This window comes from Strongylocentrotus purpuratus, unplaced genomic scaffold, assembly GCF_000002235.5.
Source record: "Strongylocentrotus purpuratus isolate Spur 01 unplaced genomic scaffold, Spur_5.0 spur5_scaffold_15, whole genome shotgun sequence".
Lineage (NCBI taxonomy): Eukaryota > Metazoa > Echinodermata > Echinoidea > Camarodonta > Strongylocentrotidae > Strongylocentrotus > Strongylocentrotus purpuratus.
In genome coordinates, this window is record NW_022145600.1 from 21,887,666 (window position 1) to 21,910,059 (window position 22,394).

At 37.7% G+C, this 22,394-nt stretch overlaps 1 protein-coding gene across 5 annotated transcripts in view; it reads right to left on the reverse strand.

The window, feature by feature from the left end:
* The window catches only part of LOC100891278 (leucine zipper putative tumor suppressor 2 homolog), a 55,012-nt gene that overhangs the window by 27,249 nt on the left and 5,369 nt on the right, over positions 1–22,394 (reverse strand). For 2 of the 5 annotated variants that reach the window (XM_003724049.3, XM_011685206.2), the window contains exon 2: positions 10,930–11,083. The gene's annotated coding sequence lies outside the window, so the exon portion shown is untranslated. Of the gene's footprint in view, positions 1–309; positions 1,297–10,929; positions 11,084–11,500; positions 11,653–20,941; positions 20,946–22,394 lie in introns of those variants that run through there. The other 3 variants (XM_011685207.2, XM_011685208.2, XM_003724050.3) reach the window with 3 other exon arrangements.

Consider the following 22,394-nt stretch of genomic DNA (forward strand, 5'->3'; position numbering starts at 1 on the left):
GGAAAACTGAAAAGGGTAAAATAACATGTAGCTTATCAAGAATAAACTTACTTTCTTAGTCAGGTAAAAAAAAAAGTCATTCAAAGAATTTTTTTTTTTTAAATACTGCTTTGGCAAAGTTATCAATTATAACAAAGGGCTACTAGAATTATTCTTGAAATAGGAATATTAAAATGAAATTATCATAATGACAACTTTAAAATCATATTTCTAAGATAATACTAGGTATATCCAAGGAAATACTCCTTGATATATCTACATGTACCTGTAGTCATTCAAATATATATACATGTAGCTGTAGATACTTACAGACTTCGTAGTCCAGGTTGCATGTACAACATTGCCCTTGTATGATCCAATGATGTAAGACTGGGAGGCCACGTTTAATGCAAAAGTTTGCTTGACAAAAATGTTTCCTCTTTGTTCCAACTTCCAAACCCCAAAACCACTCACTATCTATACAGAGAAGTATCAGGCATGTGTTTGTTCCTGCATGAAGGCTCTATTCCTTCTTACCGATACCAATATGATTATTCCAACGATTAACAGTCTCCTTCCGTGCAAAGAAACAGCCAATATGCATGCACAATAACAACTGCCACTGGAGGAATCCAGTCCAACACCGAAAATGTTTCAGCTCCAGTCGCCTACCAAACAAACACTTCACCATTCAAAGCTTTGGGCAGCCAATTGCGAGTCCCTTTCACCCAGCACAGATTTATTTAGCCTCTCGTCAGGAGCAATTTTGACCCCTTCATAATACCCCAATTGTGATCCCTGAATGGGCGGAGAAAGAGAGGTACATGGGAGGGTGGGGGTTTGGGATGATGGACAACTATAATGACTCAGTGACTCACACCGTTGTTCCGAAGACGAACAAGGGGGGTTGTGATAAGTCCTGCTCTGCTCGGACAAAAGGAATAGCTTAACTTTATTTTTAAAGCTACCTGTAGGATGTGTGCTGTTCTTTTCAGCCTTGATGAAGTGCACTTTGTGCCTTGAGCTCAGCAAAGAAAAGGTGTCAACTATAACTGTTCCTCAAGAAAAGAAAAGAAGTACTGGGATAGTACTTATGGTATGTTCTTTTGAATTATTAACTAGAGCCTCTTGCTTCATCGTCAGATCATTAGACCAGAGAGTTAACTCCCTGATTAAACTGTTCTGGACTCGAGTACCGGTAGTCTGCAAGCATAGAACCCCTGGCAGTCGATTAATAGGGCTTCAGATCGCAGACTACGTTAACATTCAACTGATTCGCTGTTGTTATTATTGTTATAAGTTTAATTTACTGAAACTAACATATACTGATTAGTTTGTTTCAAGATGATTAGCAATCATCGTTTTTTTTCTTCCACTATCTTTGAACATTAATAAAAACTCAAGATGTAAGAAAAGAAATGTGCGCTATTTTGTCAAATCCCTCATTCCTGACTCTGTCTTCACATGAACCATAGACTTACCACCCCCGTCTATGCATGAACGAAGTGATTATGAAATAAATGCATTACTCAATTTTACTTAGATGAAAAAAGAATCCCCCTAAATCAATCATCTTCAAGGAAGCTTTGTCAACTCTGAAGTCTATTCATCACTAGGCCTCTCTTTATCAGCTTGAGATTGCCAAATATCCCGCTATTTTAACTATCCCGATCGCAAATTATCCAGCTACTTTGCGTCTTCATCAGCCCGTAGTTGCAATTAGCGGGATATTCGGTCGAGATAATCATCCAAGACATCTTGGGCTAGTTTGCAAAATGTCCGGTTTGTTTTCACCAGCCCGAAGACTTGCACTATATAGCAAAATATCTCAAGCTAATTTCTCGAGCTTGAGTTTTGAGTTTCGAGGTCAAGTCACGAGCTGGTGAAGTCGCAATTTGTAACTTTCGGGATTATTTCCCAAATCAGAAATAGCAGGCTATTTGGTTATCTCGAGCTGATGATGACATACCTAATGTGCTAAACCTTGATACAATTATCCGAGTCACATGTGGGGATTTCAGTCCTTCTGTAAAGCACTGGGGAAAAGAATTCAATTACAGTTTTAATAAAGATAGAGTCAACAGATATCGCAACATTTGCGACAAAGACAGTGCACCTATAAAAAAAGTCCTTAATTTGCCAGATAAATGCATGTTTCAAATGGATATTCATTGATTCAATACATACACACTTAAAAACATGATATGCTTTGCTATTGTTACTTATGATCGATATAATCGATATTCGATATTACCGGTAATAAATAGTATTTGCTAATGCAATTCAATATTTAAAATTCAATAAGTCTGTTACTAATTCACTTTCACTAACTACATGTATGAACACTCACCGTTCCTCAACATCTCTCTATGCAGAAATTACCATCTAGCCATACTTCCATCGAACATTTTAATTCATTTTTCCCTCATTTCATGAAGTATTTTCATTACAATGCTGTTTTTTTATAGTTTGCCTCTAAAAAGGCATACCGGTATTACAATGCATGTATTTCTGACTTCATGAATCATTCTTTTCAATTGTATACTTAAAGATAAAGATCAGTTATGGTCATGCGATTGCATTGTGAAAGAAACGTTGTGGAATCGATCAGAAAAGGTTGATCATCTAGCATATAAGTATTGGTGTGTACTGCAAGGTTCTGGAATCATCAAAATGATAAGAAATTTGGCCCAGTCTTGGTAAAGTTACAAGCACCGTACACAGAAAGACGTATATGGGACTACGCACACTTGCGGGACACATGCATTTTATCTATCACATAACAATAGATAAACTAATTTACCAAATATATCAATTAGTAGGCGGTTTCCTGGCAAAATTGTTGTCATCATGTACTAGTCAAAACATATTCTTTCACAAGATTGGTAATAAGAGCTTACCATTTCATTTTTTTTAAATTGGGGCGTTTCCAATACTGGTCTTTGCCTTTAAATAGTATACTTTTCAATAAAAAACAGGATACCATACTCAAAACTTACAAAGCCGGAATTATCTGTAGGAATGGTAAAAACTTCAACCTTGTGTGTGGCATGTTTCCAATCACAGCTCCCTTGTGCGAATGCCACAAGGAACTCATTCATTTGGCTTCAAAAGAAAGGATTTCATGCAAGATTAACTTTCGGAGCTTTCAAATTCAGAGTGGAAGGTGGCTGTAAAAGAATCCCTGTCGGCAAAAGCATCTTAAACCGGAGCTCAAAAGCATTCTTTATATCAGTAATATAGAGGAGAAAAGAGTCAAAGGCTAAAAATGAAAAGTGGTAGTGATTTTTGCAATTTGTTAAGTGGCAGAATTTAACCTTTGGTAAAGAGGATTGCATTTCTATATTACAAGCACAGACACGACACTAATTTGTGAGAAAAAAAATGTCTACCACAAAAACCAAGAATACCAAAAAAAAATTCCAAGGTCCAATTTACTTGCTTTCAAACTCTATTAATGTTATTGATACTTGTACTTGCAATTTTAGACACTGCAGGTCTTGTTCTAGAAACCCTTCTTAAAAGTTTATATGCTTTAGTTAAATATTTCATTTTATGTTTGTTTAGTTTATATTTAGATTCTGCTTATAAGTATCGACTTGCATGGTGATGTAGATATACAGAAGGCAATATGGTTGCACCATATTTGTTCAGTGCTTTTTTAAAAATAAATATGAATACTTGACAAAATACTATTTTGAGGTTTGATATAAAGCCCCTGTTCACAATGTGTGCACCATCTTCACTGTATTCTCATCACATGATAACTTGAACTAAAAACTACCCCCCCCCCCCCCTCCCCTCCCTCCATCACTTTATTTACAATCCCCCCTCCAAATCTTGTGAGTCAGCGCTGGGTCCATTTGGTGTGAAAATGACATCGACTTGTGAAAACAGAGACAGTTAACTTGTTACCTGGCACTTTATCTCTCTCAATAAACAAAACCCAGTCTTTTATTAAAATCCTGCCTTTCAATTGCAGAGCAAGCTGAAAGAAAGACAGACTTGAGTAACAATGACCTTGTCAATAAAGTTATCAGGTGCAGAGTAAACAATCCTTGAGGTGACTAAACCATTGTAGCTCAAGTTCGTCTCACTGGCCCCTGCTATAAGTATGGGATACATGATGTGGCATCTGAATATAACTACACAGCTGCAATTGACTAAATTAACACTAAAATTACCCTGAATTAGTGCTGTAGTCAAACGTTTAACCGTCCGGTATCCGACCGCCCATGGCGGATTCCGTTTTCAATTGGACGGTTTCGTTTTCCCGATTTTTTTTTATTTATTTATTTATTTTTTTTTTAAATTTCGATTTATGCCTCTCCACCTGTAATATGCCTGGCAATGTCTCCCACCTCAGTAATATGTGTGTTGACTTACCACTCCAAAACTAGAACAACCATCCAATTTGTCTGTCATCTTGGTTTGAAAGTAATCATTGTAATAGATCTCAATATGTAGTTTATTATAATAAGTCATCCAACTTGTACACACGGTGTATCACAAGGTTCTATCCTAGGTCCTCTACTGTTTTTAATTTACATAAATGATCTTACACATTCTTCTAAAAACGACATTGTTACTATTATTTGTGACAAGTTCACAAGCACAAATCGGCGCCTTCAAATGCACCTCACAGTTAAAAAAAAAAAAAAAAAAAAAAAATCGTTTAACCGAAAACCGTCCGGTTTTGACTGGCGGTTAAACGGAATTGGAGATATCCGTGATGTTACAGCACTACCCTGAATTATCCTCATTTTGTCTGTTTTCGGTTGGGTTTCAGTCCCTTTGGTGGTGTAACTGGGGTACATGTTAAAAAGAGTATGGAACTTGGCTAAAATGAATTAATATCTCACTCCTAATAATTGGACTTAGTTATCAACAATGTAAAGTTCCATGCATACAGTAGGATCTCAGTAGACTTGCCAGTACCTTGCCCAACAAAGCAACATCTTAATATTTAACAACAACAAAAAAAGTCAATAAGTTTGAATAGGCCTATACATTAGGCAATGGGTCTCTTGAAACAAAGTCAATGTTCATGTAATATCAACTTATAATTTTGGTTTAGTTATGATAATCAGCTTTATTTGGCCCCTCTTTCTGTCCACCCAAATGCTGTCAAACAAAACAAGTAAATCACCACAAGTACTTTTGTTATATGAAGAACCTTGAATTCGAATAGACTAGTGAACAGATCTATAGTATTGTATAAAGTCTGGCAATTGATCCACTTGCGATTTTGTTTATAAGCAGCTTAATGGCCCAGTCAAAAGTAATAATCTGGAAGAAAATAGGAGAAAAGATATTTAATTCAATTCACTTATTGATGACAAGGCTATGTGCATTCGTTGTGAAAGCCAGGAGGATACAATCATGCGAAATGTAAACATCAAGGTGACTATACTGGCTTTAGTTTCGACCTCACTGGGTTCTACCACTTCAACGCACTGCCAATCAAGGGTGGAGCAGATGGAGCAATTGAGCTGCTGTCCTAACTAAGTGAAAAAATACACGGGGGCTCGGGCGATTTAGCCCCCTGAAATGCCAAACAGAGCCCCAGAAAGTCATAAAAGAGCCACAAAAAATTTGCATCAAGTTCAATGCAAAACTAATCAAAGAGTGTTATTTTCATGCAAGGAAGTTTGAAAAGTAGCCCCCCAAATTTTGTTAATAATTTGTTTCCTTGTGACCTATCCTATTCCTTGATTTTTCATGTAACAATTACAATTATGATCACAACTACAGTTACCACAAGACTGTTTCTATTCAAGGATTCATGTACATGTAGCCAACTTATTGGTTGACATGCCAATTCAACAGGTGAAGCAGAGCCTCAGTACTCCTGTAACTAAGGTCTCTGATTCAAGTCTGAAGACTAGACTTACAAAATTGCACGTTCCACAAAAGTCACATACCAACATGTATGCTTCCCTAAAGTCTATTTCAGAGCACCTCCAATATAACTTCTGGGATTTCATTCAGGTACCCTTTTATACCAAGGTGACACACAGGCCCTGCTGAACTGGCATATTTACCCAGGCCAGGCCTTCTTTTTGATAGAGTATTTTGTTATTCTATTTACAGTAAAGGGTCAATTATCAGTGTTATCAAACAATGCAATCGGCAATGCCTTGCATTCTACAAGCAGAGACTTCCTGCCTTGATCAAGATATGGGTAGAATAAGTCAATATCAAGAATTTTATTGCTAAAAAGGTTCAGCGCAAAAGAGAAGTTGATAAAACCAACATGTCTCTATTTTGATAGAACTAATGTTTATTTACCATTTACTCTGATTAATGCGAGATGAAAATTTTCTTTTACGAGGGAACAAAGAGGGTAAAAATTAAGACAGCAGAAGGAGTGCTGGGGATTGATCTTTCAACTTGCAATGAACAATGTTGAAAAAATGTCTTCAGATACATATCAAAATCAAAATGTTATATGTCCATTATATATTATTGAACACTGCAACTACAGATGCGTATATGGAATTAGAAGATTAGCCCATTCGGCTGTGCTTTGGGTTTTTTTTCAATTTTCAAAATACATGTAACATGTAACAATGTATTTTTAAAATCTATAATCTTTACGAAGGCCGAAGTTAGTCTGAAAATTTGAAAATCTTTGACTGAGTCATCGGCTAAAAAAGCCAATTACCTCAAATCACCGCAAATTACCTCAAATTGAATGACATCAAGGTAAACGACCCAGTATTTCAATGAGCCAAACTGTCCACCTTTCTAAGAAGTCGGAAGAGAAGAACAGTCCATTACCCATCAAAGGAAACAAAGACAGATCTGTTCCTCTGTGTTGACAGATAAAAAGCAATCATTTCCTATCAATGTTTTGTTTGTTTTTTGTCAGAAGTTTGAAGCTCCATGCTTGAATGAGGAAGAACGGGAAGGAGAGAAACAAGGTGGAAGGGAAAGACAGGTGGAAAAACAAAGAAACAAGTGCCTTCGTTCATCCCTGACAGCATGGCTGCTGATGCATGTCCATGAGCCTCCTGGTATAACTCCTTACATCCGAAGAGTTACCCCCTCAGGACAACTACCATCAGGACGATTACCCCTGGCAGACAATTTAGATCTATTTTTGTATAATTTGGAAAGAAAAGAGCAACAAATGCAAGAAACAACACCTTAATCAGTTAATGGAAGTGTGTCCAAAAGTGTTCAATACTCATTAGCTAAATAATTTCAGTTAAAAGTAAAACATTTATTCGGTAAAGTTTGCACACAATAATGTATTTTAATATCAATATTACCTGCATGTGATGATGTAGATGTTTTAGTGAGACACTTACTTCCCTATTAAAACACACTGGGTGGTAATAATTCTGATCCAAATTGTTCTACAAAGATATATTTTCTGTAGGGGGGGGGGAGGGGTCCACAGGGCAGTTGTCCTTTTCATTGTCTGTTTGTCCTAGGTTGTTCTCTGAACTACTGAGATGTTAATCAAGTGGGCTAATATCAGTCTTATCACACCAACGTCACAAAGATTTAATTCTAGAAATGTTTCCAAAAACTAGTAATTTTAATTTATAGAATACACTAATACAGTGAATTTTTTAGATCAATAAAGTATGCTATTCGTGAATCTTAGACTTACAATTTAAGACAGTGCATTATTATTTCTCCCGAAAGTAAAAATCGTCAGCGATTTGATATTGTTCCCCCTTCGGCCAAACAGAGTGTCAAGTTATCCTCTAGATATTGTCCTTCCTGAATTTGATCTTGGGGTCTTGGAGGGGACAAGCCAGTCCATTTCCTAGGATAAACACTGTCTACCTGACTCCCTTCAACAAGCCTGCGACCTCTTGACCTCCGACCAGCTTCAAAGCATCAAAATCTAAAAAGACTAGCTCACCCCCTTCGGCTCAACGCTAGTCTCTTTCATACCCCAGAGTTTATATGACCCCTGCTGGCGCATAAACACAGGATATTTTCTATTTCATAATTACTCAGGTAACTAGTCATTTGACCATGGTTTCTTATGAAAACATGGCAGGTTTTTGTTGGCATATTACTCTGGGAATACAGTCATACATGATACATCACTCTTTTATATGTGTGAATGGCATGTGATTACACTGAATGGAATGAAGGCATTGTCAATGGAGAAATCCACATTCCTGGTTTGTTTTGGTAAGGCTTCTGGATTTACAAAAAAAAATTGTATGAAAGTAACCTTCATCAAATTGCTCAGTTTAGAGTATCGGCTTAGCCAGTGAATTGCAAATCCTAGACTGAGGTGTACACAAAGACAGATCACAATCATAAACCTTCTAAAACCTTTATAACACAGGGTAATAATGATTAATAATGCTACCTGTTCATAAGTGACCACTTTTGCCCAAGATGGGCCCCTGTCTACATAATTCCATGACATTTGCTCCTATGACAATTACTATGGATTGAGATCGCATGCTACATTCTCTGTACAGACCCTTACACATCTTCTAGACGATGCAACCTTCCTGTCTATACAGCCTCTTCCACAAAAGCTACATGAGGCCCATTTACACAGCCCAAAATACCATTTTGAAAAATCTTTGATATTTTGGACTACCATTTACACTACTGAAAAAACCTATAAAAACCGTTGGTGTCTACTTGTTCCAATTTGTTGGTGAGTAGTGCGCATGCCTGACTTGTCACTGCTCTGCAAACGATCGCAAAGAAGCGATCAGAGTCACGTGATCAAATGCTAGAATCGTAGCGAAGTTTTGATAGCAGGCATTTACACGGCAAAAATCTGTAAAATTGTGGTTAGCGTTTAAGAAAAATACACTCCAGAGGTGGATTTTTCAATTTCAGTTTTTCTTGTGTTTGCCAGTAGTTCCACATACCGACAAAACACCACAATGTGAGAAAAATCAGTGATTTTTGCTTGCAAAGTTGCAGTGTAAATGCAGCTATATGCTAGATCTTACTACCTCATGCGAGCCAGAAGAAAATGATCATCATGATGATAATCAATTCTTTTCGCGCCACACTAGATTAGGGAGCACCTGCCAAATCAAATCATCTCCTCCTCTAAATGGAAGAACCGCCTCAAGACATGAAGGATCTAATAGGCTGCTAAGAATATCCCATGTGTTCAGATGGCAGGATGGGGTGGGAAACATGAACAGCGTTTAATCTTGTATTGTATTTAATTTACAGAGAATCAGGCTGTACATCTGCCTTCAGCTGTTGAATCGTCAAACAAAATAATTCTAAAAAGTAAATATCCTTTTGTATTTACTCATAGCATTGAACATTCAATGTAGGTTTGTTTGAATTTCCCAGAATTTGTTGTGATATTTTCATAGCACAAGATTAAATTTGAAGTCGTACATCTCAAGCTTCAGTTTTAGTTCACCGAAATAGATTTACGGTGTAAACTGTAAAGTTGGTTCTATTTCTAAATGTAGGTTCTCAGCTGTAACACTGAATGTCATTGTGGGAAATCAAGTTTAATTTTAATCTGGTTTGCTCTAGAGCACCTTTTCAGTTCATCTGAACAGTTTTATGGTGTAAAAATTAGCTCTATAAAATGATAAATGTAGGTTCTCCTGCGCGTGGCAAGCAAGCGGTAACACTGAATGTCCTGTGAAGGGACAAAGAGACATCTTGCTGTTTTAAAGTACACATGGGGTTAAAGAGGGTCGGAGGTCCTGTTTGGGAGGGGCGTGAAGGTAGCCCTTGAAAATGAAATTGGACCATAAGTAGGTCCATGATTGGAATAGGGAGTGAATGAGGTCAAATTGAGTCCTCGTTCCTGCAATTATAGCATTACAAGTAGAAGTGCAATATAAACAGGCTTATATATAATTATAAACTACGCCTGAATAGAAGTAAAATTCAATGAACTGTTGATTCTAGAGGCATCGCCTAAATACACAAAAAATTAAAGAGAGAGAAAAAAGAGAGGAGAGAGAGAAAAAAGAGAGGAGAGAGAGTAATTTGAGAGTCCAGAAAAACATGAGAACAAATACGAGAGATAAACTAAAAGGAAAAGAAGCATGATATAGCAGAGATGAGAGAGAGAGACAGAGACAGAGACAGAGACAGACAGACAGAGAAATGGAGGGGAGAGAGATAGAGAAAGAGAGAGAGAGAGGAAGGAAGGAACAGAGGAAACTCAAGAGAAAGAGCTGCAGACAATACAAACATTTAACACACATTACCCATCAATTAAATGTGTGATTATGTTTACAAGTTGCCAATTATGAGATAATTGAAACCAGAATTGCACCTGTTATCCATCGAGGCATTATTAAACACCAATTATAATTTACCACTAGGCTACAAACCCTGATTCAACAAAATGTGACAGCTTATCATATCCTTATAAAACGAACCTGTCAATGCTGTCATTAAACATGTCGGGTCATGAGTGTGTTATTTCTCATTTTTAGCACAGTCATACCATATGTTGAATTTCTTAAGCCTAATATAAGGCTATTTTAAGCTACTCTATGCCAAATATTACGAAACAATTACCGGTAAGGGAATGTAGGCCTAGGACGATTACATGTATATTGACTAGCGGTCTGGACTTAGTTTGTATTCAAGAGTATCGGAATAATATGTGCGACAAGTGAATCAGGTACTAACACGATCCCTAGGAATTTCGAAAAAGCACCTCAAGGGCAAATTCAATAGCCTATATCCCATAGAAATTACCAAATTTGCATTTACATAATTTGTAATGTTTGTACATTTCAAAAGGTGCGATGTACACTTAACTTACCTTGGTTGATTTTCCGAAAGTTTTTCGATTTTTTTTACTAAATGGTACAGTCCATATACAGCAGCATATGAGAAAAACCATGTAGAGGACAACAGCAGTACAACTACAGACAAAAATGTGTTAAAAGGAGAAAAAACGAAATCATACTGTTTTTAATTAAAGCACAGCAGCGTGACTACATGGCTAGAAGTTCTTACCACTTATTGGTCGACACCGTCAGAATAATTGCTCTCTCGGTTCAACGTCTGATCAAAATTATTGGTAGGTGGAGGAGCTGCGTTCAAGTCTCCAGATGTGAAGCCTTATATTGTTAGCGCAGGATGGTAGAGTATCCAAAGGTTAGGTCTGTTTCTGTAGTATGGATGCAAAGAGATGAAGAATATAGACTCAGAGTTAAAAGATGGATGGTCATACCATGTCATATACACCAAAAAAAGCCAAAGTATCCAGCACTTTACCCAAGTCTAAGACTTTTGCTTAGTTGTAGCCTTATCCTTCTGTGATGGAATCTTTCATTCATTGTCTTTAGATAGCACATTCATGTGCATGTACTGTACAATGTACAGAGCAGCGCCAACGGCTAATACTTACAATTTCTTAATTTAGTGCTGATGTACCTCTCGAGCAAAACCTAAGCCTGAGGCTGAGGCGACGTGGGTTATTCTTTAATTATTTCCAAAATAGAACTTGGTACCGTTCCATCCAGAGGTCTACAAAAGCACAATAATGCAGTCTAGTGAATGCCAAAGTCAAATCTCTTTTCCTCACCTGGGCAATACAAACAGAATCACTTTTTATACAATGCAGAGCTAGAGCTGAGCTTTTGCAATCAACACAGGCTTGGCTTGAAATGAACAGTGAAGGGTGCACTAAGTGGAGGAAACCGCAGAGATGGCTGGTCCAGCCATCAGGGCAAAAATCGAACCCTATCAAGTGGTCAGTCCGGATTGAATGACACAGAATGCAGAAATTATGAGAAGGAGGGTTAAATTCCAAAGTAAACTTTTCCGAGTCCAACGGAGCGCTTGAAGCACCTTCCTATAACAAGGGCTGCTCTGTTTTGAAGACAATGCCCTGTAGTTCAAGCTCCAGCGTGTAAGTGTCACTCTGGGGAGCGGTTTGGCTGCTTTGGCAAAGTATTTTTGCTTACCATACTAAAGGTGCAGGCAGGAGTTCAGTGTTGTGTTGTGTTGCGCTAAAGCAAGGAGTGGGCAACAGACATTGATACAGTAAGGCTGGTGACATGACTGGCAGTGGTCTGACACTGGTGGAGTGTATAAGGGTAGAGTTGTAGGGAGGGGGTAATGAGGGGGGCTTGCAGGGACAGGGGTAAGATTTCATGAGGAGGTGGGTGCCGTGGGTGGATGATTGAAGAGGTGTGAAGGCACGTGAGAGAGGGGAACATCAATTCAGGGGGTGTGATGGTGCCTTCATTCATGGGAACATAGTGTATTCAGGGGGTGTGATGAGGGTATTCAGGGGGTGTGATGGGGGTCTTCAAAGGGAACAGAGGGTATTCACAGAGGTGTAATTGAGATGTGGTAGGTAGGGTCCATGTCTAAGCAAAAAGTGTAGAAAAATGAAGAAAGGGGATTATTACAACATGGACTGTGATCATATTTAAAAGGTGTATTAGGGCATTATCACAGGCCTCCGAACTGGGCTGAAAATATGCAAAGTTGGATAATAGTGCAGATACAGACCATCAAATTCACCAACTTCATTCAAAAAAAGATTTACTGATTGGTTTGAATCAATTGAATGATTCAATGAACTGTGGATGGTGTATTAATTTACAGTGATATAAGTGCAACACATTCACACTCCTCATTCTACAATACACAACTCCAATTTAGAAATAAATTCATATTTCAACCTCTAATGAAAGTTTCTTTCAAGTCAAAAACGACGCAGGCTACATCGAACATCATTGGAAACAAGGTTTGAAATCATAACAGACTCTCTGGATTCAGTTACGAAATACACTGTATTATGTATACAAAAGATATGCCTGCAGAGACCCTCCCTGTCGCCAAGCCCTGTACATACACATTACTACTCCCCAATTATATAAAGATTTATTTATACACAGTCTGCTGTATTTCGCCCCCAGGTCCTTATATTCATGAACAGTAGGCCTGTCTTGATCAGCTTCAGATTACCAAATATCCCGCTATTTTAACTATCCCGATCGCAAATAATCCAGTTAGTTTGCGTCTTCATCATCCCGAAGTTGCAATCAGCAGGATATTTGGTCTAGATAATCATCCCAAGATATCTTGGGCTAGTTTGCAAAATAATAATAATGATAATAATTACAGTGCTTATATAGCGCCTAACACTTACTTTGTCAGAAGTCTCTAAGCGCTCTACAATAATGCAGCATAATTATCCCGCTATTTGTCCGGTGCGTCTTCACTAGCACAAAGACTCGCACTATGCGCGAACGCTGAGCAAAATATCTCGAGCTAATTTCTCAAGGTCGAGTTTCAAGTTTCGAGGTCTCGTCTTGAGCTAATGAAGATGCGATTGGTAACTTCTGGATTATTTCCCAAATTTAGAAGTAGCGGGCTCTTTGGCAATCTCGAGCTGATGAAAGCAGGCCTAGTTTAAACCGAAACCTGAGTTGGTACATGTGTTTGTCATTACACAGTGTCAAGAGTATGGGCTTGGTGACCTCGCATGACCCCTGTCTTTCACCTCAAAGTTCAAGTGATAAAAAGTACCTTTCAAGAACCACTGGGGAAAGGGTGGGTCCTACTTTGAAGTGGGAAGAGGGTGAATGTAGTTTAAAGGCACGAACCCTTGTCAGTTATAGTGCCTAACATTGTGTCTGAACTAAGAGACTATTATACCAAGTGCTCCTAACACAGCCTGAGACTGACAGAGCTAGGCTCTGCTCAAGACTTTGTGGAATTGTTTGTAAGTGTCAAATGAGGGTCTGTGCCTCCAGACTGGGGTGACAAGGGGAGAAGAAGGGCGAGAGAAAAAATTATGGTATAGAGAAATATACAAACAAATTGAGGGGAAAAGGGATTGGGTATTCTGAATGGACGTAGACCGGCACTTCTCAATCAAACAGTTTTTTGTAAGGACCGATCTCCAATACCATGACCCATCTGATTCCCTCCAATCTGGGAATGTCTACAGCACCAATGTCTACATGTAGTGCAATCATGACACTGGTAGATGCACTCAAAATTTCCATGCACAAAAGTAAACTTGGAGTTAAACCTCCATTTGGGCCTTGATTAGTTGATATAAAGGACTTTTTATCCTTATATTCTCTGTAATTGTTAACCATTTAAATGAATATTGTTCACTATAAAAGGACCCCTTTGAAGAGAGATTGTAAAAATTTAAAAAAAGTTCTACAGAAAATATGAGAAAGAGTAGCTGCTACCTCAGTTTTCTTTCTATAAAAATTCATAAGTCGTAATAATTGTTATAGGATTGCATGTTTGGCCTTGGTGCAATGAATTGCTTTCTTTCATAGAAAATTGAAACTGCCCTTGTATAGAGGAAGCCATTTAAAAGCAGTTTTATTACTTTTATTGCCTATATATCTCTTTTATCTATCAATGGTCTTCTGTATTCTCTATTCATGAAGCCAGTTTATTTGCAGTTCAATATCTTTTTATGGGAAATTCAGATTATGATGTACTTTTCAAGATTGAGCGAGATGTGTCCAAAGATAAGAGAAATACTATATGCTACTTTTTAAATAAATATGTTTGTACGTTAAGGGACCCCACTTGTTTCACCCTACTACATGTACATTTAACTTAATGAAGATTTTTTTATTTTATTCAAAGGGTGGGAAAGGCGTTATAATTCAAATCTCTGAAACTCAATTGTCAGTGCAATCATTTCAAATTACAAAAGGAAAGAGATTACAGAGCAAGCAGCATAAAACGATACTTGGGTATGGAGAAAAAGAAAGGAGAGAGGGGTAGAGAGAGAGAGAGAGAGAGAGAGGGGGGGGTACGAGAGAGTAGGTAATAAAGGAGGGCATTTTGAAAAGCTCAAGACAATACCAGTATAAACAGAAATTACCTACTGACTAGCAAGAACATACAATACAAATTTTAATAAAATCGACAGAAACAACAAAATAATTATATTTCAGTCTATGGATATTTCTTGCAAGAAAACTTGGTAAGATGCAATACCCAGTATTCATCTCTCTCTCTCTCTTGTAAGATTCGGCCTAGATTCGTAAAGACAGGTCCATCAATGATCATCCATACATTTACTTTTTCTTTTGGTATTCACACTGTAGTTGTTGCTATGAAGGGCATGTCCATGCAGGCCTGAGTAAATTTATTGGGTCATTTCAAGTAACCTTTAGTTTGATAGATATACATAAAATTTGAGATTTTAAAATTTAAAATCTACATGTAGGTAGTACATAGGATAGGGATTTAAAAAAAACAGGGTTGGAATGTACAAGGGGTAGGAGGAGAAATGGAGGTATAGAACTTTGGATTAATATCAAGAAAAGGAAATAAATCTCTTCATAGAACGCAATCATCCTGCTATTCTTCACCAATTCTATCAAAGTAGACCCTGTTTTCGATTAGGTTTTCTTGGACCCAGCCATTCTGCTAATTGGTTTCCCTTGTTCAGTTTGTCAATTCCTTGCTTGAAACCACACCATCCAGCTACACTGCAGGTACTCTAAATAGTATATAAGCTATACTTCTCTTTTTTTTTTCAGGGAACAAAAACAAATTTCTTAAATCATTTGCTGTTGTAAGGACTGCCTATTGATTGTCAAATATAGCCTACTTCAGTTGACTTGTCCCTAGTGGGAAAATATCTACCGGTATTCCCCCTTCAAGGGTCATGGTGTTAGGGACAATTTTGACTTAGCTTAGATGTTGTTTTTTTTTTTTTTTTACTTTTCGTATTTGTTTGTTTGTTTGTGTTTTATAATGGGGTTGCAGTTACTCAATGTAGCAAACAATAACAACAGCTGGCTTACATATCTTTCAGTTTAAAATAGAAATATTAAAATTCACTCTAGGACTATATTGCACGGGTCTGCTGTCAAAATCAAGCCTCAGTCTGACAAAATTACTGAACAAAAGCTTGAATAAAAGGAAGGCGGAGAATCGTGAATGAAGTCTGTTTGGAAATTACCGCCGTTTTTTTAGGCCCAGGTACGCATAACCACCCACTCATAAGAGGTGACAATCTAACATTGTGTATTCTGCTAAGAGCAAAACATTGGCGTTAGTCATTAATGTCAATAGAATCTTGTTGGCTTGTTCCAAAAATCTCCAACTGGGTGCAAACAGGGCATGCTGATGACAGTATTTCACATACTGTTTATTTGAACATTTACAACACCAAATACGTGATAAAAGTGTTTGAAAAGGATAATATATGTACATTTCATTGAGTGTTCGCAAGAAGGCTGCTACTGCTACAGGATGTTGAAACATTGGTATGTGAGAAAAAGCAACGGTTTTTACTTGAAGTGTAAATGCAGCTACAGTGTAAATGGACATGTCGGCCTACTTGCCAAGAAGAGTGGCAAAGAGGGAAGGGGGGGAGGGGGGAGGGGGGGGCAGTGATAGTTACAACATTGATGAAGTACTTCAATTTATGATTTTATTTAAAGCCTATTATCAATTTCAAATTTTATCCTGGCACAATTGACCTGTGTTGTGGTGATGAAAACTGAAAACAATCTTCACTTTGATTAAATCAGACCAGAAATAAGAGGTCAGAAATGATTGATAATTCAATCAAGTTACTGCAAATTCCTTCACTTCCTACTTGCCCCTTCTATGGCATACCATGGCCATTTAGTCTGGTCTTTACAAAGATGATACGATACGGCAGAAATCGCTCAGTAGCGGAAATCAGTTAGTGATGATGCGCTTTGTCCCTTCGTCCCTGCATGCGTATCGGCTTGGATAAAAGAATCAGGCTTGCATGACTGGCTCATGACATTTTGTGGGTTTTGGCGGCAGGTGGGGACCAGTAGAAGTAGAGCGTTTTTTATTCCTCTTCCGATCCAAGGTCTTACCATAGCCACTTGAAATCCCTGTTATTGTTGGCTGGGTTGTTTTATTTATGTTTTGACATCTGTATTCTGTAAATGTGAGTGATTATTTTTCAACTGTAATGGCTGCCTGGTATTAATTTGACTGCAGAGGATATCTAAAATGAGGTCTTTTGTGCATAAGAAAAATGAAAGAGAGAGAGAGAGAGCAGTCAAGATGACCTCTGTACAGGAGTTTTTACAAAGAGTGTTCAGTTTACGATGTTCAGATTAAATCACACCACAAACAAATTACAGAGTTGCAAATAATCCAATTTGGTGGGAAGGGCTACAATATAATTGCCCCCTCCCATACTTAAAATCAGCCCCAAAAGTGGAGCTGGAAACTTCATACAAACAATTTAGTTTCAGAGAAATAGCATCACATTAACTGTATATCATATCATCTACTGTAATCCCCAATTAAATGTTAGGTTAAAACTTGCAATATGGAAAAAAATTGCAATGTTGGAATATACTTGGACTGGTCAAATTCATATAATTTATTGACTAAATTAATTAAGATTGAAATAAATCATGTCAGATGTAAATATGTGGGTACTGCCATTCCCAGATAATAAATTTTGCTACTCATTTTTTACCCTCTTGGCGTAGAATACAATATCAAAAAGTTTGAGTAGAATAGGACTCCCCTTTTAGTGCAAACAGACACATACCGCAAAATTTTCTACAATATACTGTACATGTACAGGTGTGGGCTAAAGTCTCATGATCTGTGTTTCCCATCTCCTGGTTACATCGTGTAGTCCCACATGTAACATAACCATGTTTGCTCTCCCCAATTCAATTTCATTTCATTCTACCCAGGTTAGAGATAATTCTTCCAATTCCCCCTAATGGATCGAAGGAGCCCATCATCCAATCTTCCAATTTGCCAGGTCATCCCTGCGCCCCTACCTGCCTGCCGCCATGTTTCATCGAAGACGAGCCTGGTGGCTGATCCCTATTACGTTAAGGAGACCCTTTACGGGGCATCCATCAGCGACTCAAATTAGTTCCTGGGATGGAATTTCGGTACACCCCCCCCCCCCCCCCGACATTTCTTGAGTCAAGTTGAAGAAATGTGGCATTCCCGAGCTTTGATTGTTGCTTTTTTTTCATATAGAGGCTGCAGTCTGAAAATAAAGACCAAGGATGAGGCCCTGATATGACTAAATTAAAATTTGATTTCATTACAGGTAGGTTCGGTTTTTATGATCTATCGACAGGAAAAACAGGTAGGTTTAGTTTTTATGATCTATTGGCAGGAAAAATGGGAACCTCCGCTTGACGGGTATGGAAATAGAACATGTGGAATGAAGCCATTTATTTTTTTATCTATTATGTCGGGCAGTATGCCAAGGTTCATTCTATTTGAAAACAACAATTTATTTGTACATGTACATGTAGGTCTAGGCCTACATACTGTACATATTCAGAACCTAATACTGTTGAATTTATATTGTTTCATGATAAGCATATTTGGATGCCCCTGACAAGAGGGCTGGGTAATTACACTTGGCAGAACTCTAACTCTGTCTGCTGACATCTATACTGATCTTCATCCTATTTATGTCAGTGATTTACATGTAATTTACTTCATTGTAAGCCATCCCCCTTCCCCTATCCATGAACAATCATTACTGTCATCATAAACTGAATTGTCAGCTTAATCAAAATCTAGAAGAAGAACTGAGATAAACAGTCATACATGGGCTGCAAACCCTCCAAACAAACAAAACCCTTGAGATTTAAAAAAATATATATTCCTGTCATATGCTGTGAGATTTTTGTAAAATTAGTAAAAAGTGATGTTAAAATTAATGAAATATATATATACCGGTATGTTGACATTCTGGCCTATCCTTGCTTGCTGCTATTAGTAATAGTAATAAGAGCTAACAAGCACTGTGTACATGACCATGCTTATCAGGGACTTCAGCATATAAGATACCACGAAGAAGCCGATGGAATGATGCAAATCTCAGTTTTCCCTTTCAGTGTCAATTTGCATTGTTTACGCACCTCCAACACCATGGTTCCTATCCAAATTGAACCCGCAAAATACAATGGACAAATCACACACCCTACTCTGCCTCCGAGCCTTCTATTCTCCAATCTTCCCCTCCCCAAACCAAACAATACTTGGTTTAATTCCTCTATTTAGCAAGGTATGGTAGCAATCACTTGACAAACAATTGAAGGACTTTTGAAGTCCCATTCTAACTCATCTACCCAGTTGAGTCTCTTTGATCTTTTGCATGAAAAGGCATGGAAAAGTCACAATTGCATTTGAATTTGTTTTCTTTTTTTGCGCCAGATGAGATGGCAAGAAGGAGAAGAGAAATGGAAGGGATGAGCAAAGGGGAAAGAAACGGAAAGACAGAGAGAGAGAGAGAGAGAGAGGGAGAGAGAGAGAGAGTGAGAGAGTGAGAGAGAGAGCGAGACAGACAGACAGTGGGAGAAGGAGGGGTGGAGGACCGGAGGGGCTTTTTGTACAGACAAAAAAATAGCAAAGCCACACAATGACCCACAGAACTTCATCCTTTCCAATAACATAGCCTACTACATGCTCGCAAAATGTAGGTCTACACTTGCCGAGCGCATGTTTCCCAATATATCGCCAGCATTTGGTAAAAGCACTTGCATGTATTGCAGGCAAACATGTATGGATTGTATGCCTGATATACAGTGTACAAGTACATGTAGGCCTGTAACCCATATCCAGTATATGGTCCTCACATTGTGACAGGCAAATCTATTGAATCATGTTTCCATTATTTATATAGAACTAGAAGAAACAGGATAGGAAAAATGTCAATTCATTCATTTTTGAACCAATAATAAGGCAATATCAGCCATCTTGGGAGGTCCTCCATATCAGCCATCCGCCTCCCTGTAGAAAAAAGTAGCTACATGATGTATAAATGTGTCATGTTGCTAATCTCTACCAAACAGTCAGAGACCATAATAATAGTAGGTTAAGATTAAAGGGCAAATGAGCCTACAATAGTTGTTCTACAAACTTCATGGCATATCCATGGAAAAGAACTACCCCTTGTTCTAGACAACTGAGTGGAAGTAATATCTGTCCAAATTGACGGAAAAACTGATTTGAATTTTCTTTATCTTTTTATGATTCTATAAAGCATCTCCATTAAAATTTGCCCTGGAATACAGGTTATCACACGTTTGATTTTGTATAGGAATTATCAGTCTCTGTTACAACTTACAACTGATTCACGCATCAATGAATATTTTACCAACGAATAGTTTCTAAACTTATAATTCATAGATAGCACATTTTACAATAAAATGAATTCTAACATGATTGATGAGAGGTACATGTGAGTAAACAAAGAAGCCATGAATGAAACAAAGCTACAATGTAGAGGCCGCACCAGCACCACTTAAAAGCAGTGTAAAAGAAGAAACAGTTTAAATGTATGTAACCTGTGTACACTGTAGGTATAGGCCTATGCTTGCAAACAGTGCATAAATTAATAAGGTAATTCGGCCTCCAGGAGGAAATTGAGGTGTATGTGTGAAGGCTTGTTGGCCTATTGAGGCTTCCTGCAGCTACTGGTATGTGGGTGAAAGTACAACTTTTCTATGGATACAAAAAGGTGTGAGACGAAGTAAAAAACATTACAAAAGTCTAGAGTTACATGTAGACAGTATGCTTTAATAAGAATAAAGGAGTTAGAGAGGAATTTTGACATGTACTTCATGAAAACGAAAAGTGTTATCATAATTCTACACTGTACATGCTCTAGGATTTATAATACATAATATAGAATTCTGTACTTTTGAAGGTTGAGCTCAAATTTTGCTCAACCAATACAGTACATGGATATTCAGGGAAATTCAGCTGGTGCACGGCCAAGCAGACAATAATTTTAGAATGACATTTGATGGAGGTAGGGCTGTCACAGGGTCCAAGGGCACATTTAAAATGACTCAAACTATTTGCAAAATCAGAAACCTCTAAATTTAGAAATATCTTTTATCTGACACCCCCCCCCCCCCCCCCCTCCAACCCTAAAGTAAAAGTTAGTGAGGGGTTATCATTAGACATAAACTCTTCAAGATAAATGGAATGCATGGTTTGGAATACAATGTAGGCCTATTGTATTGATTTACTCAATATTGACAAACCTCATCAACAGAAGAATTTAAGGTAAAGAAAAGGCAAACAGAGGGGCATAGAATACTTTCTGATTGACATTCCATTTCCATTTCCTTTATTGATTAGAAATACAATGCAGGTATTAAATCGATTGCTATGCCTTTGGTGATGCCTGGTCTAAGTAAAGGTGTGTGCTTTGTTGTGACAGGTTCAACAGGAGAGAATCAATAAACAAGACACAATCAAACTCAAAGGCAATCATGACACGCCTGCCATATTTCTAACAAATCTATTTATGTCACAGGTGTAGGCTTCAAGTAATCTTTGCAAAATTTAACCCTAAATCTAAAAGGACTGTTAGTACCGTAATCATATTCACATAGCCCTTGTAAGTTGTAGACTAAAATGAAATTTTTAATACAAAGGCACAACTTGAAGAGAAAACTGAAATTTGAATGAAACAAAATGAGAAGGAAAAAAAAAGAGAAAAGAAATTGGAAAATTATTGCTTTTCATAAGCCAGAAACATTTCCAAGAACTTAAGAAGATCCATATTATGCTCACATCTTGGTAGTAAATTTTGGCCCTTTCATATAAAAGAAACTACCTGATAAATAACTACTGTATAAAATTTACTGGATCAATTTTTTTGACTCTTTAAAGGGTATTACGGGTAATTCACATGTGGGTTATTCCATTTTATGAAACAGATCTGAATAAATCAAAACCAAAATCTGCCACAAATGTTACCATCTTTTTCCTCTCTGCCCTTTGATCTTCCAGCTGCTCAAAATCTAGCAATTAGCCTACAAGATGGGTAACCCTTTCACCCCTCTGCTCCCTGTTTGACCCCGATCCATGCCTTCCCCTTTTCAGTCCCCCAGTCAACGAGGAACCTCCCCCAAGGGGCGGAAAAACCACCCTGGTGGTTTATGATTGTGACAATAAATAATGAGCATCCTTGAGTCATCAACTTTGAGTTTAAAAAAATCAAATCAAATCATCTTTTGGGAGTTAGACGGGCATTAACTCACAGGCATTTAGCGAAGAACTTATGCCCTTTTGTCTTAAGGGAAATGATTTAGTTGTAGCAGGTTGTGACCCATTAAATCATGATGGGACATTTAAAAAAAAACACTTGCAGGTTGCCCCCACCTCTAATATGGATGGCCATGACATTTAAGAAAAAGACAGTTTACATGCATTTATTACGTTTTGTACATGAAGGCCTATAGTGAACAAGAGCATGTACTGTACATGTACACCTGTACATATAATTTACAATGCCCTTTTAATTTAATTTTAATTGCCAGGCAAGATGTCTCATGATACATCATTAGCCTTGGGGCAAATATCGTAGTTAATATTGATGTAGTATAATCTGGACTACAAACTCATGTGCGCATACCACATTTTGACTAAATGTTAATTCATCTGAAAATTCAAACGTTGTATTCTTTTGTGCTAGTAAGGCCCTA